Consider the following 17,345-nt stretch of genomic DNA (forward strand, 5'->3'; position numbering starts at 1 on the left):
TATATTAGTTACTCTGAGAAACTGAATGTTTGATTGTAAAGCGATGAGAATTATTTAAAGAGCAAGTTCATGAGCCCCGTCATACGTGGCATTAAATATAGTGCTACTGAATTAACTGCTTTTTAATGAGAGAGTGGAGGTGCAAATTCATGCCACACGCTTAATATCACGATTGAAAGAGATTGCTGCATTTGAGAATTTCAAATAATGGAAAACAGATGCAAAGTATACTCCTTTATATATAAATATGGCTTGTATTAATACACTCTGGATGAAGGAGACTAAATCTATGCCTTCTGATTCTATGGATCCCCCGCTCTCAGCTCTGCCTCTGGGAGAGAGAATATGCTGAATCTGTGTTTTCATCTTGCCAGGATGGAGTTCTGCCAGTGTAGGTTGAGCTGCGCAGGGAAACTGTTTGAGCCCTTTGCTCTTCTTCTCAGTATTTTTCTTGCAAAAAGAGAAAGTATTTTCTACACAATAATATTGGCCAGCATTCACTCATACACATACTGCAGCTGATATTTGTATTATTAAACTCAAATACTGGCGTGTTTGCTATTTGATTCTCTTTACCTTGAAATGTAATTTAAAATGTAACTATATGCCATGTGCTTATTTATAGTAGTATGTCAACTAACTGAGACAAGAATAATCAAAGTTTGATCAACCCTTAATGCCTGTGAATGTAGTTAAATAGTTTAACCAGCAGGGGGCAATAATGACCTACTGAATGCGACTGCATTGAACACTCATTTAATTAGCGTGTGCTTGGGCGCTAATGCAACTGCGATTTTAATTAAAGCCCATAAAGAATGAGCCTGGCAATAGAATAGGCAGAAATAGCAATGAAAGGGCGAAACCTTTTATGCTCATTTTCTTATTTGTAATATAAGCTTTTGAGTTCTTCCAAAGTACTACTACCAGTAATAAACCTATTTTATTCAGATATCATGCTCTTTATCATCTCGCCTAACCCGTAAAACATGCTTTGACCTTAGTCGTGCGATTTTCTGGCATCTCGAAAACAAAGTGCCTTTTGATCACAGCTTGCGTCCATTTGCTGCGTGCGTGTCCAACCTGGATCCGTTTTTCACGCCCGGCTGTCCGCTCGTCTCACATGTCGACTAGGTCATATTTTTCTCCGTCTCCGAAGGACAGAGGACAGGAGAAATAGGGGTCGCTCATTCAAGATCTGGCCGTTTCCCAGAGCCGCACTCTCCTGAGTCGGGTAAAAGTGCTGAGCTCGCAGCTGAAGCCAGTTTGTTTAATGGCAAACGCCTACGTGCTATACGTAAACAACATATACAACAACACTGGATTTACCTCTTGCCACTATTGTAGTATAAGTACACGCCCACAGAACATCCAAGTTTTTAAAACGCGCTACTGAGGAAGTGAAACTCATATTATATGAGTGTATATACAGACAAAACTGATTTAAAGGATTAGTTCACTTTCAAATGAAAATTAGCCCAAGCTTTACTCACCCTCAAGCCATCCTAGGTGTATATGACTTTCTTCTTTCTGATGAACACAATCGGAGATATATTAATAAATATCCTGACGCATCCGAGCTTTGTGAACAGGACCAACGAGTATGAGCTGAAGAAAGGGCTTCCATACATCCATCCATCATAAACGTACTCCACACGGCTTCAGGGGGTTAATAAAGACCTATGAAGCGAAGCGATGCATTTGTGTAAAAAATATCCATATTTAGCAAGTTATGAAGTAAAATCTCTATATTCTTCCATATAACCGCCTTCCATATTCTACTTACGAAGAAAGTGTGAAACCCTCACAGTTACGCTATACGTCCTACGCCTTCCCTATTTAACGGAAAAAGCTTAACTGACGCAACGCGTCAGTTTACACTTACAGAAGGCGGTCTGGCAGAAGCTTTACACAAACGCATCGCTTCGCTTCAGAAGGACTTTATTAAACGCCCGGAGCTGTGCGGAGTACACGTTTATGTTGGATGTGGATGGAGACACTTTCTTCAGCTCTTAGTTGGTATCACTCACTGCCATTATAAAGCTCGAATGCGTCAGGATATTTATTAATATATCTCTGACTGTGTTCATCAGAAAGAAGAAAATCATATACACCTAGGATGGCTTGAGGGTGAGTAAAGCTTGGGCTAATTTTCATTCAAGTGAACTAATCCTTTTAGTAGAGAATTATAAAAAAATTGCCCATTCAATAAATAGCCTAAATGTCCATGTTTATATTACTTTTAAGATTTGATGGATTTGCAAGTCTTATCAGAGCACAATTTCCCCTTATATTCAGAGGTTTTCTATGACCGTGGGAGCCCACAACAATACAGAACAACTGTACTCATAATACCCCGTATGCGCGCTTCGGCAGCTCAAAGTAAACAGTTTTTTTCCGCGTTATATCCCTCAGCCTAAGACAAGACAGCTCGACTCAAGTCACGCGTAACCGCTCATGCCCAATCAGCTGTCCTCGCGCTCCGCTAACCGTCTTTATATTTTATAGCCCCACCCCCGTCCCGCAGCGCTCATATAAGACCTTTTGCATATCTAAAATAATAATTTGCCTATCAGTGTTCGCACTGGCCTTTTACACGACTATAGCGAACTACTTCATATTTACTTTACTTACATTTCCTAACAAACGACTCTCTAACCAGTGAAATAACACCGGAAGCGGCGGTTAGAAGTGCGAGAGAGTAGTTGCTGGGAAGTCCGACTCATTTCCTCGAATCGGTTCTTTCGAACAGTTCGTTTAAAAGAACAGATTCAGAGCACAATGATTCTTTACGTCGTGACGTAATTGCAGCACCATCACGCGGTCCTTGATCATGCCCCAGGCATATTACGTGCTAAAACGTTCCAGTACAGGCTATGTTGTTTACCTCAGCTGAGCTTTATAAAGGGGGTTCAGTTAAATTTCATGTGTCCCAGCTCAGTTTGTTGCAGGCTTGAAAACAAAGTAATTTAGAAACTAAATATAATTTTCAGTTACATAAAACAATGCTAACATCTTTTGGCAAAAAAGTTTTGCATGTTTTGATTAAAAAAAACACATATTTATTAAAACGTGTTTCATATGCATGTTGATTAAAATGTCATTCAAATTGTAAACATTTCTATTAGGCTACGTTTTTACGTTTTCGGTCCCAAAGCTCACTCATCTAATGTTTATTACGAATCGGATATACAAAGAGACAGTCCAGTGATTTGTTGACACGAGAACCGCTCGGACCCATTCAGTCCGATTCATTGAAGAATCGTTTAGAGAGATTTTGTGAAACAGTTCAGCCGATTCATTACAGCGATTCGACTCAAACGAACGACTCGTTCACGAATCTTACATTGCCAAAGAGAGCGAGAGAGAGAGAGAGAGAGAGAGAGAGGGAGAGGAGGGGTAGAAGCACATGAAAAACTGCTTAACCCACTGCTGGTTGAGATAGACGGGGCAGAAAGGTTGCCTTTCTGGGTCGTAGGCGCTATCTGGAGCTTTGCTGTACTTTTATGCGAAACGACAGCGGATTTAGAAGACCTGCCGAGGTACGTGAAATGCATCTGTGCGCATTTAGTGCGTCTTAAATGTTGTTTGTCGATGCCAAATGCTGTTGTTTTAACAGCATAGTTGTTTATAAACAAATGTCCACGGCTGTTCTTGTTGAGGCTTCACTAGGCTGCACTTTTCACGCTGAATTAAAGCTGTTTACCTTGCTCTTATTGTTTCCGAAATATGTGACATTTATGATAGAATCTAATTTAAAAGGTTCCTGTTTAGTTCAGATAGTGCGTGTTTGGCACCGGTGTTTCGCAAGCCCCAAGCTCTTGCACCCTGTTTTTTTTATCGGATCAACAGGCAGAGAGTCCAGCCCCCCTCCAGCACGCCTGTCAAGTCTGGACAGTCCAGCTCACATTTCCAGCTCCATTCCAGTCCAGCGAATGCAGCTCCATAATTCTGCTCGTTCGACCAGTTCGCGTTTAAAGTTAATTCTGACATATATTAAGCGCTCAGCGGAAAACAAGCGCACGCTCCTGGCCAAAGTTTTCATCGGGCTGTTGAATTTACCGTTATGAGGAAAAAACTTGAGCGCTAGTGCGGAGCTGTCACTTCTTTTGGGCTCGTGGTTGAAGAGCCAAATGGGTTTCAGTGGCTGAAAGTTAATTATGTTACGAAGAGTTAATGATTGAAACATTGAGACAGTTCTGTCGCCATGCATGATGCATTGGGGTTGTGACTGGAGATTTAAATAAAGCAGGGGTGTGTTATTAAAGTCATACATCTTGCCGAACTGTAAACTGTCCTTTCGTTTTAAAGTGTCACATTCATTTGGCAATGCGACAGGCAAGTCGATTACAAGAAAGGCGTGCGTACTCGCATTCAGATGAGCTTTAACCGTTATGTGAAGGCCATTGGGTATTTTTTAATCGCACTTTGTTAACATGTGAATCTGAGTTTATTAGTTCCTGACAGTTGCAGTTGCCCTTGTGTGAAAGTTGAAGCCATGCTCTCTGTTTTCCCCTTTGATATTATCTTCCACAGCAGATTCTTTTATCTCCCATCATGCAATTTGTTTAGTTTCCGTTCAGCAGTCAAAGTGTGTGCGTGCGTGCGCTTTTGTACATTCACACCGACTGTATGTAGCCTACACATATGCGTTGAATGTATTGTTTTAATGAGACTTGTGGACACATTGCGTTTAATTATGCAGTGTAAAGAACACATTTATTTGATTTAATGTATCTGTTAGCTTTATTGTATACTAGAGCATTATAAACCTTGTAGCCAACCGGGAAATATCTTTTGGACAGTTTATTTTAGTGAATGTGAGGCAGGATTATTGAGAACTAAATCTTAAAGTCAAGATTGTAAGCTTAATTTAAGAGCATGTTGACCAGAGTACTCTCTATTGTAAATGCTAAAATCGCCATGAAATCAAACATATATATATATATATATATATATATATATATATTTATTTATTTATTTTTATTTTATTTTTTTTAACGAATGTATCCATGCACATCATTAAAATATAATGTGCCCATGTAATTTTTAATCAAAATAACTTCTCCTCCCCAGGGATGGATTGTGACTTGAAAAGGCCCCTGAGCCAATTATCTCCAAGGACCCCTCTCCCCCACAGACCTCCCATTTTTTCAGTTCATTCCTTTAACTGTAATAGAGAGTGGAAGTTATGATGATCATGAATATTCCAACTCACTAAATTCTTACTCTGAGGTGTCAAATCCACCCACAGCTTCAAAAGAATTTAATTATTATAACTTCCCATCTTCCTAAGGTTGAAGTTAGAATACATGCATGGAAGAAAGAAAGATAGAAAGAAAGATAGAAAGATGGAGACGCTGTGCCCACCACCCCAATTTTTCTTCTTCTTCTGCCTCTATTAACTATTCTAAATGACCCAGCAAAATAGGCCTAGAGAGATCTATAAAGTATGTTTCTGATTTTAAATTTTAGCTGTCAAAACTTGCACCCTTTACTCTAATACAGTTGGTTGAATGACTGAAAAAGACCTTCAAATATAAAAGTATAATCAATTACATTAATTAATCAATTAACCAGTGTGTATATTTGACATTACAGATTTTCTTTTTTTTTTTTTACTGGTCCAATCAAATTTTAGTGGCTAAGGCGTTCGAAACGACCGCTTGACTAGTGACGTCGAAATGCTCACATCAAATTGGTTTGCTAATTAATGCTGAACAATGGATCCAGTGTTTCCCACAGGATTTTGTGGGTGGACCTCAGTCCCTCTAGGGAAGCCCGGCGGAAAGAATATTTTTGTACATTATAAAGTTAAATGCATCAATCTGGTGCACTTTGACAGATCAAAATTTAGAGCTCAAACTCACATTCATTGTCCAAATGGAACAGTAAAAAGTCTTTGCATTGATTTGTACCTGGACTTTAAACCTCTTTTTGTTTGTTATATAGAAAATAATACTAACAATAATGTTGTTGTTTTTATTATCCGTATAAGACAGTAATATATATTGTAAAACAAATGCACTGTAAAATAAATGTAAATGAAAAAGTATATTATTTTACTTCACAGTAAAGAAAAAAAACAACACTTTTGCCTTTATTTTTGCACTCGCAAGAGATAAACACTTGAGCATTTATTTTGGCAGAAAGCTGCAGTTTCTGTGAAAACAGGTTTACAAAAGCGTCATTACAAATCTAGTGAAATGCTTGTAAATTATGCAAATGTGAAAATAAAGCATAACTGGTGCCCACCGTGTTCCCAAATGCACTCTAAACTCACAGCACATGCAGAGATAGCGTTTACTGTGAACCGAGCTGCTCTGAAAACACTGGATCACAAGCTGATCGTGAGAGCAAAGTGCATGCTTCTGTATGCAATTTAAAACAGGATTGGACAGTAGATTTATAAGAGGTTTGGGCGCATTCATTTAGGGCGCATAGTTACAGTACTACAATCACCAGGGATCCCTCATAGTAGCCATAATAGCATCTTAAAAGGCTCTTGGACCCATATATTCAAGCATAATTGAACATTTGTTTTCATTATTGATGGGTTCTCTGTAGATCACTACAATGAGAATCTAGAAGGACATTAAGGTATCTTGAATACTTTTAGAGTTACAGGCTTAGGAAAAGGAATATTTATGGCACTCAGACAGGTATGTTCTATGCAATTGAGTTGATAGAAAAACACAAGATACATTTCTAGTTTCAACATTATTTGTTCTTTAGATATTCCCTTATTAAAAGAAAAAAAAGTATGTATGCAAAGTGACCCACATTTGGTTTTTGACCACTGAAAATGTGTACAATTTACCAGTTTACTCATGAAGCCGCATTAAGATCTCCATATCTCTGGGACTGAACCATTGAGGGCCTTTAAACTGAAGATACCAAAAGGAAAGTTTGTTAAGAACCAGAATCTAAAGGGATATTAAGATATCTTTAATACTTCTTGAGTTACAGGCATGCAAACTTTAGGCAAAAAAAAAAAAAAAAAAACTTTGTGTGCTTTTTGCTATCACTGTTAGCATATATCCATTAGATATGAATCATTATATGAAGCTCGGGAGGGACTAAAAGGAAAGATATTTGATGCATGATTTCCCATTCCTGTGTGTATATTAATAAATGAGAAGAAACGGCCTATCTGCCCAGTCACATTTTGTTGCGATAAATCACTCCCTTCTGGAAATGGATAATACATTACCGATCGTGTCACGTTTGGTAAAAATGTCACTAGTGTTACAGTGCTTCAGACTATGATGTTGTAATTTGATTAGATTTGATTTTTAGCCTAGTTTATTATATTATAAGTGTGCCTTGGTTTCATAATGTGTCGCGTGTTCTGTATTAGCTCAACTGGAGGAGGCTTATGAAGTTTGTGTTTGCACTTCAAGCTGGAGAAATATGGTTCTTGATGAGCACTTAAGAGCCGCTTAAGTTGAGTGTTTATGTACTTGTCCAGTGCAGTCATTCATTGATCTTGCCTTGTACTAGCTGTACTTTAAGATGTGTTTTCAGTTGGCAGTAATTTAGCAATGGAGGTGATTATTTAAGACCACACAAGCTTTGAAACAGCTGGCATGTCATGACAACAAAGAGTAAACAAACAAATTGGTGGGCAAACATACAATTTGGTGGGTGTTTGCAACAACAACAACAAAAAATCTGTATATGGTTAAGGCTGATTCTTGCCTTAACCATATACAGATTCATATTCTTCAAATGTATTATTTAAATGTATTGCCTTGATTGTTTCTAACTGCTAATTGTCAACACTTACATTTACATACTGTATAATTATCTCTGTCATGCTAGAAATGACCTTTAATGTTTGTTTTGCTATTTGTCCACTTGTAGAAAAAAGAGACCGATCTCTTTCTCTCTCTCTCTTAACTTAGTTTGGTCAAGTGTCTCTTCCCACCACTGTAAGTGAACGTGAAATGCATTTTTAGCGAAACTGTTTGGCCAACCCCGCCTGTGAGAAATCAGGAATGTAGAGGATCTGCTGGGGGATTAGAAGTGAAACTCTGGTCTGGTCTGTTGAAATATTATATTTCATAAATAATTGAACTGGAGGTGCATTTGAACATTTAACTCTGTTGGCACACCGTGCGTTTGTTTAGCTGGACTATACAACCTAGTTTGACCTGTGCTGCCAAAGTTTGTGCGGTTGATGCCCTCTTGTCAGAGTCGACACACGACTTTTAAGAGAGTTTACTGGGACGAGATTGCTGTACAGGGAATACGTTCAACGTGTTGACCAACACTCTGTGTACTTAAAGAAAAGTAAAAGATAGAAAGGCAGAGGGAGGTGAGAGAAGGTCGGTGACCGAAGTAGAGGGCAGAGTTGTGTTTTTTTATTTGGTTACACATATATTTGTGCTTTTTCTTGGAAAGATTTTCTTTAACGATCACCTGGAAATGCGAGAGCGAATCAAATTCCTGTGCAGCAAGATCAGCACATTTTTCTTGTTTAATGGTTAGCATCTTTTTAACTAACATCAGTGTTCATGTACTTATGTTGTGATGCAAGAAAGAAAGTTAAGCATATTGTATTGATGATAAAATTAATAAAGGTTGCCATTTGCTTCATTACAGCTTTTCCAAAGAAGGCCTTACACTTACATTTACAAGGACATCCAAATAAGCGAAAGGACGTTAGATTCCCTTGATACAAGGCCAACTAGTCCTGGCCTGAACCCATTCTGTATTCCAGCTTTTGGGATGACAGTTGTTGCAAAGCCTTTGTGCCTGTTGATTGTCTGTTGTGGGATTTACAAATACCAGAATCAAATGATGTTTGAAAGACTCTTATGAGCTGGTTCATTTTAGTGAATCAAACAGCTTAAGTCAGTGTAGTTAATGATTGTCTGTTCATTTGACACCTAGCTAAAGATACACATCATATGTTTTGTCAGTAGTATTTTAGAAGCATTAATGAGTGGAAAAACACTACCATTGAAATATTTGAAATATTTAATCACCAAGGATGCATTTATTTGATCAAAAAACAGTGATATTGTGAAACATTATTACATTTTATTGAATATATTTTACAGTGTGTAATTTATTTCTGTTATGCTGAATTTTCAGCATCATTACTCCAGTCTTCAGTGTCACATGATCCTTCAGAAATCAATCTAATATGATGATTTGCTGCTCAAGAAACATTTCATATTATTGTCAATGGTATTACTCTTATTATAACAATATTATTGTCAACCTGGATAATTTTTTAATGAATAGAAAGTTCATTAGAATAGAAAATCATTTATTAGAAATAGAAATCTTTTCTAGCATTATAAATGCATTTACTGTCGCTTTTGATCAGTTTATTGCTCCTTGCTGAATAAAAGTATTCATTTCTTTAAAAAACAAAAATTCTTACTGACCCCAAAGTTTTGAACAATAGTGTGTGTTACCACATTTTTGCTGGTCTAGTATTGTTGTTTAGTAATTAGTTATGGTACACCTTTTAAATGAATTGTTTTAAAGGTAACACTTTACAATAAGGTTAATTTGTTAACATTAGTTAATGTATTAACTAACATGAACTAACCATGAGTAATACATTTGTTACTGTATTTATTAATCTTTGTTAATGTTCGTTGATAAAAATACAGCTGTTCATTGTTTGTTCATGTTAGTTACAGTGCATTAACTAATGTTAACAAATACAACTCTTGATTTTAATAATGTATTAGTAAATGATGAAATTAACATTAACAAAGATTAATAAATGCTGTGTAAGTGCAGTTCATTATTAGTTCATGTTAACTAATGTTGTTAACTAATGTTAACTAATGAACCTTATTTTAAAGTGTTAAATATATTTGTTATTGAAATTATCTTATCATGTGACAATGGAATTGCATTTTCCCCCTAAATATTTATTCCTTGTGAATGCTAAAAGAATTGTTAATGGAACCCGTTAGAACCAGAATCATATGTGTGGTGTTAATTTGATATTTAATTTCTAATAATTCAAATAGTCCTTTCAAAGTCCTTCCACTTTTTTGAGAAGACTTTCCACTAGATATTTTATCATGGCCGAGGGTATTTGCTCTCATTCAGACACGGCCATCAGTAAGGGCAAGGCACCAATTTTGGGTGATAAGATCTGGCTCACAGTCAGAGTTTCAGTCCATCCCAAAGGTGTTTATTGGGAGGGCGTTATGGATGCCAGTCCAGTTTTTCACATCAAACTCACTAAATCTTTTCTTTATAAAAGAATCTTTGTGCACAGGGACATTGTCGTGCAGAACAGAAAAGGGCCGTCCACAAAGATGGAAGCGAGTCATTGTATCCTGTAGCATTAAGTTTCATAGGGCCTTGCCAAACCTATTATTTAGATGTTTGTACCCACATCCTTTTGGCCATGTGGTGTGTATATGCATGTTCGTGCCATTTCAAACACTTCATGAATCAAACGTCAGAGAGTTTGAGGAAATGAAAGTAAGGGACATTTAGTGAGTGATGGAATGATTTCCTCAATCCTTGTTCATTCAGAAACTAGTGCTGACATGGTTTTGTGCAGTTTTAGAGCAGCTTTACAAGATACTTTGTGTTGTATGGGAAATTAATTCCAAGTGCATCGACTAGTCTGTAAGCTCTTGAAATCTCTGAGAACTGAGAACAGCCAAACAGAATATTTACAATTGAGCAACATCAGACCATTGCAAGTTTGTGTTCTACTTTTTAGTTTCCTCTAAATCTATATTTAACTAGCTCTTTTATGCGCTTTCGCTTTCTGTTTGCACTCTCTTTGCTGGTGTCTTCCTCCTCCTCTACTTACTTTACACATAATCTGTTTGTTTTGGGTTTTTCACGATCTGCTAAGTGAGCTTGACTGCCATCCACACATCCAGCGCTCATCTCGCTCTTTGCCGGGCTTGTGTAGACAGAAAGATAACAGAGCATCAGATGGGGAAGAGATAAGCTGCTGTGTATGCTTATTGATGCCTGTTAGCAGTCACTCCCAATGAGCTGGTGTTTATTGTAAAAGAGAAAAGTCTGTGATCTTTAGTTCTAATGCTCATGCCTCTGGAGTCGCCCCTACCCATCACATCTCTCATCAATTCAGCGACCTATCAGAAGTAGCCATAGCATATGGTAAAAAAGCGGTTAGTTGAAGTCAGAAAATGTGGTTATGTTCAGTGGTAGCTACATACTATAATGAAGTGGCTACCTACAAATTTCAGAAACTGCAACCTAATTTTAGGTTGATATGAGCAGAACGCAGATGACGTCAAGTTGTGTGTCACGTCGTTGTACATTTGATGAAAAAATCATGTGAAGAATTGCACGTTTACACTTTTAAAAATAAAGGTTCCAAAAGGGGATGATGCCATATAAGAAACATTTTTGGTTCCCCAAAGAACATCTCAGTAAACAGTTCTTAATAGAACTTTTTTTTTCTTAGTGGGAGGAACATTTAAAAAATCAAAAGAACTTTTTCCACAATAAAGAGCCTTTTGTGGAATGGAAATATTCCATGGATGTTAAAGGTTCTTCATGGAACCATTGATGCCAATGAAGAACATTTATTTTTAAGAGTGTATGTTGTTATTATGTAAACTATTTTCATTGTGTAGTCAGAGAGTAAGACAATCACCTGTTAAATGTATTTTAGAAAGAAAAAAAGAAAAGAAAAAACCTAGCAAAACTGAGTTTCAGCCTAATATCTCAGAGGATGAAAGCAACAGATTTTGTCTATAATGCAAAAAAAGCTAAAGGAAAAGCACATTTTTAAAGATGCAATGCAAGTCTTGATATTTAGCCTACTATTCAAGCCATTCCTGTCTGCTTTTACATGTACAGGATAATTTGAGAGTCACCTGTTGTTAAAAACAGTTGTTAATCCCCACGGTGTTTGATGACTGATGTGTTTTTATTATTTTGCATTTTATTCCTTTGTTTTGTTTTGTTTTAAACTCTTGCTGTTCACTTACGCACACAGGCAATTCATACCTAAATATAGACATAATTGAATTCAGTAATTACCTGCCATTTTTCCTGTGTTTAAGTGGTTCATCTGAAAATTTGGAGGTTTATTTTTTATTTTTTGCATTTATATTTGCCTTAAGACAATGTTTTAATTCATTATAGACCACCAACATGCTCATTAATGTTTTATTTTCTCTTCTAATAAACAATAGTAACAGAAAGTACTTTAAAGGTAGGGTAGGTAATTTCAGAGAGGCTAGCAGTAGCAAGCTAGCTTTAAAAGCCTGAGATCCCACCCTCCCTTCAGAGCGTCTCCAAAGCCACACCTCCTTCAAAACACATGATCGCACACAGCAGAGTCTGCAAAGCGGCACAAGAGATGGCATTAAATTACCTTATGTCTCAAAGCATAGAACATTAATATTAATGAACGTAAACAACTTAAACAAAGTAAACTAAAGTAAACAAAGCTCTTACTTGTACCAACTGACTGCTGCAGATTCATTTCGGCATTGATAGTTTTGACACAGAAACTGAGGACGTGAACAGCTTCGGGTAGAACGTTACGGGTTGCCATCTCAAAATTATGTTTACGACATGGCATGAACACAGCAAAATCTTGTTGTTTTGTTTCTGGAGGAACTGTAAAAGGCAACTACTGTTTGTTTTTAGCGCTCGGTGGCTGTGTGTCTACAACTCGTGTCTACAGATCATTAACGGCAGGTCCTTGTGGTAATTACAGTAGGTCGTGCGCCTATCATCCGCCGACCTCAAATATGGCTTATCATTTGAAACATGTTAGTAATAGCAACTCTACATGGCTGCTTGCTGTAACATGAAATATTAGTGCGCCTACTGCAAGACATGGTGTTTTTTTTCACTTGCATTTTTTCTGATAATTTTTGGTCATACAGATAAGAGTAATACATACTTTCTACTTTTAAACGAACCAATTCAAATCGAAAAGAAATACTCTCTGCTTATGTAATCCGTATAAAAGCTGCATTTCTGTATACAGGCGCATTCAATATACTGCGAAGGCAGCATCGTCAACTTCATCTTTGCAGCCGACACTGACTCAGAAAGCCCTAGTTTACAGGCCCTAGTAAGTCTCCTTGCTATTTTTTTTTTTTTTCCAAACACATTCACTACTTTTGCCGGTGCTTTGTGGCAAGCTTTATGCGTGCACTTGAGCGCGGAATAGGCTATATTACGCATATATATATTAAACGCTCATTATTTAAGTAATTAAATTAATATAAATGTGTAATTAGTCAGTTGAATCGCTTAAATGAACGACTAATAGTCGACTAGAAAAATCAGGGGCAGCCCTAATGGAAATGCAGATGTTGACAGACAGGTAGGACCGAATGCAATGATTGGATGAACATTTTTTGGTCCTCAGACTTCCACAGAAGATATATGCACATTTTAATATTTAGACCACTTCTATTATTGATTTCTATCAGAATGTGAAGATATACATGTGCTGAAATGTAGGATGTAGATTGAAAAGTTTGGGGTTGGTAAGATATTTTTGTAAGTGTTTTTGAAAGAAGCCTCTTACATTTATTTGATCATTTATTTGATTATAAACATTCAGCATCATTACTCCAGTCTTCAATGTCACATGATCCTTCAGAAATCATTCTAATATGCTGATTTGATGCTCAAGAAACATTTAATATTTTTATCAGTCAGCTGTGCTGCTTAATATTTTTGTGGAAACTGTGATACTTTTTTCAGGATTTTTTGATAAATAGAAAGTTCAAGAGAACAGCATTGAAATAGAAATCTTTTGTAACATTATAAATGTCTTTACTGTCACTTTTGATCTAATGCATCCTTGCTGCTGAATAAAAGTACTGACCCCAAACATTTGAACGGTTGTGTTTGTAAGGGAATATATTGCATTGTAAAAGAGAAAAGCATGCATTGATGCATTAATGCATTGATTCTATATGGATTCATTTTATACACTAATTATGCACACTAAAATTCAATCTTTAATACTCATTAAATCATTTTACTATGCTTGTTGCATATTGTTAAATCTTCCTTTGAAAATGACATTCATTCACCTTCAAAGAGCAAGTCCAGAGGACAAGTGACATTAGGCAGAATTGAAGTTCAGATGACTAAAGAGCAGGAGACCTTCTGGGAGCTTCCCATAGGAACAAACGATTGATTGACTGAATGACCAGCCTGAATCAGTGAAGTGAAAGTAAGTTTTGACTGACAAGACTGTTGTGGACTGAGTGTATTTAAAGATCTAGGTGACTGGATTTAAATGTGGCCTGGATATGTATGAATATGAACTCAGTACATGTAGAGATATACAGGTGCTGGTCATATAATTAGAATATCATCAAAAAGTTCATTTTTTTATTATAAATTATTTTAAAAAATGAAACTTTCATATATTCTAGATTCCCTACATGTAAAGTAAAACATTTCAAAAGTTTTTTTTTTAAAAATTGATGATTAGAGCGTACAGCTCATGAAAGTCCAAAATCCAGTATTTCAAAATATTAGAATATTTCCTAAGATCAATCAAAAAATGGATTTGCAAAACAGAAAAGTTCAAGTTCTTTAAAGTATGTTCTTTTGTGCACTCAATACTTGATCGGCAGGACATATTACAGCAAATGACTTGCTCCTAGCACAAATTACTGCATCAGTGAAGTGTGGCATGGAAGTGATCAGCCTGTGGCACTGCTGAGGCACTATTGAGCCTTCAGATCATCTGTATATTGTTGGATCGACTGTTTCTCATCTTTCTCTTGAAAATATCCCATAGATTCAGGTCAGGCATGTTGGCTGGCCAATAAAGCACAGTAATATCATGGTCAGCAAACCACTTGGAAGTGGTTTTTGCACTGTGGGCAGGTGCTAAAGTCCTGCTGGAAAAGGAAATCAGCATCTCCATAAAGCTTGTCAGCAGATGGAAGCATAAAGTGCTCCAAAATCTCCTGGAAGATGGCTGCATTGACTTTGCACTTGATAAAACACAATGGACCAACACCAGCAGACGTCACGGCCCCCCCAAATCATTATTGACTTCAGAAACTTCACACTAGACTTCAAGCAGCTTGGATTCTGTGCCTCTCCAGTCTTCCTTCAGACTCTGGGACCATGATTTCAACATGAAATGCAAAATTTACTTTTATCTGAAAAGAGGACTTTCGACCACTGTTCACTGTCCAGTTCTTTTTCTCCTTAGCCCAGGTAAGATGCTTCTGACGTTGTCTCTGGTTCAGAAGTGGCTTGGTAGTCCTTTTCCTGAAGATGTCTGAGTGTGGTGACTCTTGATGCGCTGACTCCGGCTTCATTCTACTCATTGTGAAGCTCTCCCAATTGTTTGAATTGGCTTTACTTGACAGTATTCTCAAGCTTGCGGTCATCCCTGTTGCTTGTGCACCTTTGCCTACCCAATTTCTTCCTTCCAGTCAACTTTGCATTTAATATGCTTTGATATACACTCTGTAAACAGCCACCCCATTCAGTAATGACCTTCTGTGACTTACTCTCTTTGTGGAGGGTGTCAATGATTGTCTCCTGGACCATTGCCAAGTCAGCAGTCTTCCCCATTAGTGTGGTTTCAAAGAACAAAAGATACCCGGAATTTATACTGTAGGGATGGTCATTTAATGAAACTCAAATGTAAATATTCTAATATTTTGAGATACTGGATTTTGGACTTTCATTAGCTGTACGCTCTAATCAACAAATTTAAAAAAAAAAAACTTTTGAAATGTTTTACTTTACATGTAGGGAATCTAGAATATATGAAAGTTTCATTTTTTAAAATAATTTACAATAAAAAAATGAACTTTTTCACGATATTCTAATTATATGACCAGCACCTGTAGATGTGTATTTCTATGGCTTTAGAAGAATTATGGTAGAATATTTCCTAACAATAAATATTGCTCATTCTGTACTTGTATCTGTATTTTATGCCTTATTTCCATGTCATGGTTGTGAAATGAGCATTTTTTTGGAATCGTTTGTGAGACGGTGGTGACTGGGGGAGGGGCGACTGATGTCTAAGTTCAGGGCAGAGTCCTGAGTCAGATAGACTATTAGTTCATAGAGCAGTCAGTTTAACTAAACTGCAGATGACCTAATGCAGAATATTTTCCTGTCATCCATTTATCTATCTATCTATCTATCTATCTATCTATCTATCTGTCTGTCTGTCTGTCTGCACACTTTTATCTGCTCGTTTTGTTTCCGCCGCTGTATGCATCAGTGTGCATGTGGCCAACTTTTTAGATCTGTTCCAGTTGACTTGAATGAATAAATCTCTACTGACTGCTCACTGTCCACCATGCTGTGTCTGTTTGTCTCTCTCTCTCATTCTCTCTCTCTCTTTCTGTTTTCTCCCTGAGAATAAATCACTGATAGAGAGGCTGGCCATAAAGCTAGTGTGAGAGCAGAGAGGACAGTGTTTCTGTCCTGCTTAAGCCTATTACAGGCTTACCAAACCAAGCAGTGCCCCTTAAGCACATAGAAATAGAGAACGTAAGACAGCGAGAGACAGATGTTTAGTTATTCATCTGAGAGTATTAAAAAGGTAAAAACACTCCATTAAGCTGACAGCTCAGAGCTCAGTATAATTATCAGATATAAACAACACTATATAATACCTTATATTTTAATATGATATGTTTGTGTGATGGACAGACAGAAAGTTGTTATTAACAATAATCATCTGGGATTCGAAAACGTAAAATCATTCAGACATCAAAGAATCATTTAGACAAACAAGTTATTCAGCGTTTTGTGTACTGGATCAAGAATACATTGAAAAGATCCAGCACACAAGATTTGTTCATGAACCGGACATTGCTCATGAACTACCACAGAGTGTGAATCTCAGTCTGTTCCTCACATAGCTATAATATGACTTTTGACACTTTAAAGGATTAGTTCACTTTAAAATGAAAATTACCCCAAGCCTTCTGAAGCGAAGCAATGCGTTTGTGTAAGAAAAATATCCATATTTAACAAGTTATAAAGTAAAATATCTAGCTTCCGCCAGACCGCTTTCTGTATTCAACTTACGAAAAAAGCTAGATATTTTACATCATAACTTGTTAAATATGGATATTTTTCTTACACAAATGCATCTCTTAACTTCAGAAGGCCTTTATTAACCCCCCGGAGCCGTGTGGAGTATGTTTATGATGGATGGAGACACTTTCTTCAGCTCATACACGTTGGTCCCGTTCACTGCCATTATAAAGCTCGGATGCATCAGGATATTTATTAATATAACTCTGATTGTGTTCATCAGAAAGAAGAAAGTCATATACACCTAGGATGGCTTGAGGGTGAGTAAAGCTTGGGGTAATTTTCATTTGAAAGTGAACTAATCCTTTAATGGT

The 17,345-nt window shown here is 36.9% G+C and overlaps 1 protein-coding gene across 4 annotated transcripts in view; it reads left to right on the top strand.

Moving 5' to 3' along the window:
• The first annotated feature begins 3,314 nt into the window (after positions 1–3,314).
• The window catches only part of stat5a (signal transducer and activator of transcription 5a), an 86,220-nt gene continuing 72,189 nt past the window's right edge, over positions 3,315–17,345 (top strand). For 3 of the 4 annotated variants that reach the window (XM_051889625.1, XM_051889624.1, XM_051889628.1), the window contains exon 1: positions 3,315–3,539. The gene's annotated coding sequence lies outside the window, so the exon portion shown is untranslated. The remainder of the gene's footprint in view (positions 3,540–17,345) is intronic. The other variant, XM_051889627.1, reaches the window with a different exon arrangement.

The sequence above is a fragment of the Ctenopharyngodon idella genome, chromosome 3 (genome assembly GCF_019924925.1).
Source record: "Ctenopharyngodon idella isolate HZGC_01 chromosome 3, HZGC01, whole genome shotgun sequence".
Classification (NCBI taxonomy): Eukaryota; Metazoa; Chordata; class Actinopteri; order Cypriniformes; family Xenocyprididae; genus Ctenopharyngodon; species Ctenopharyngodon idella.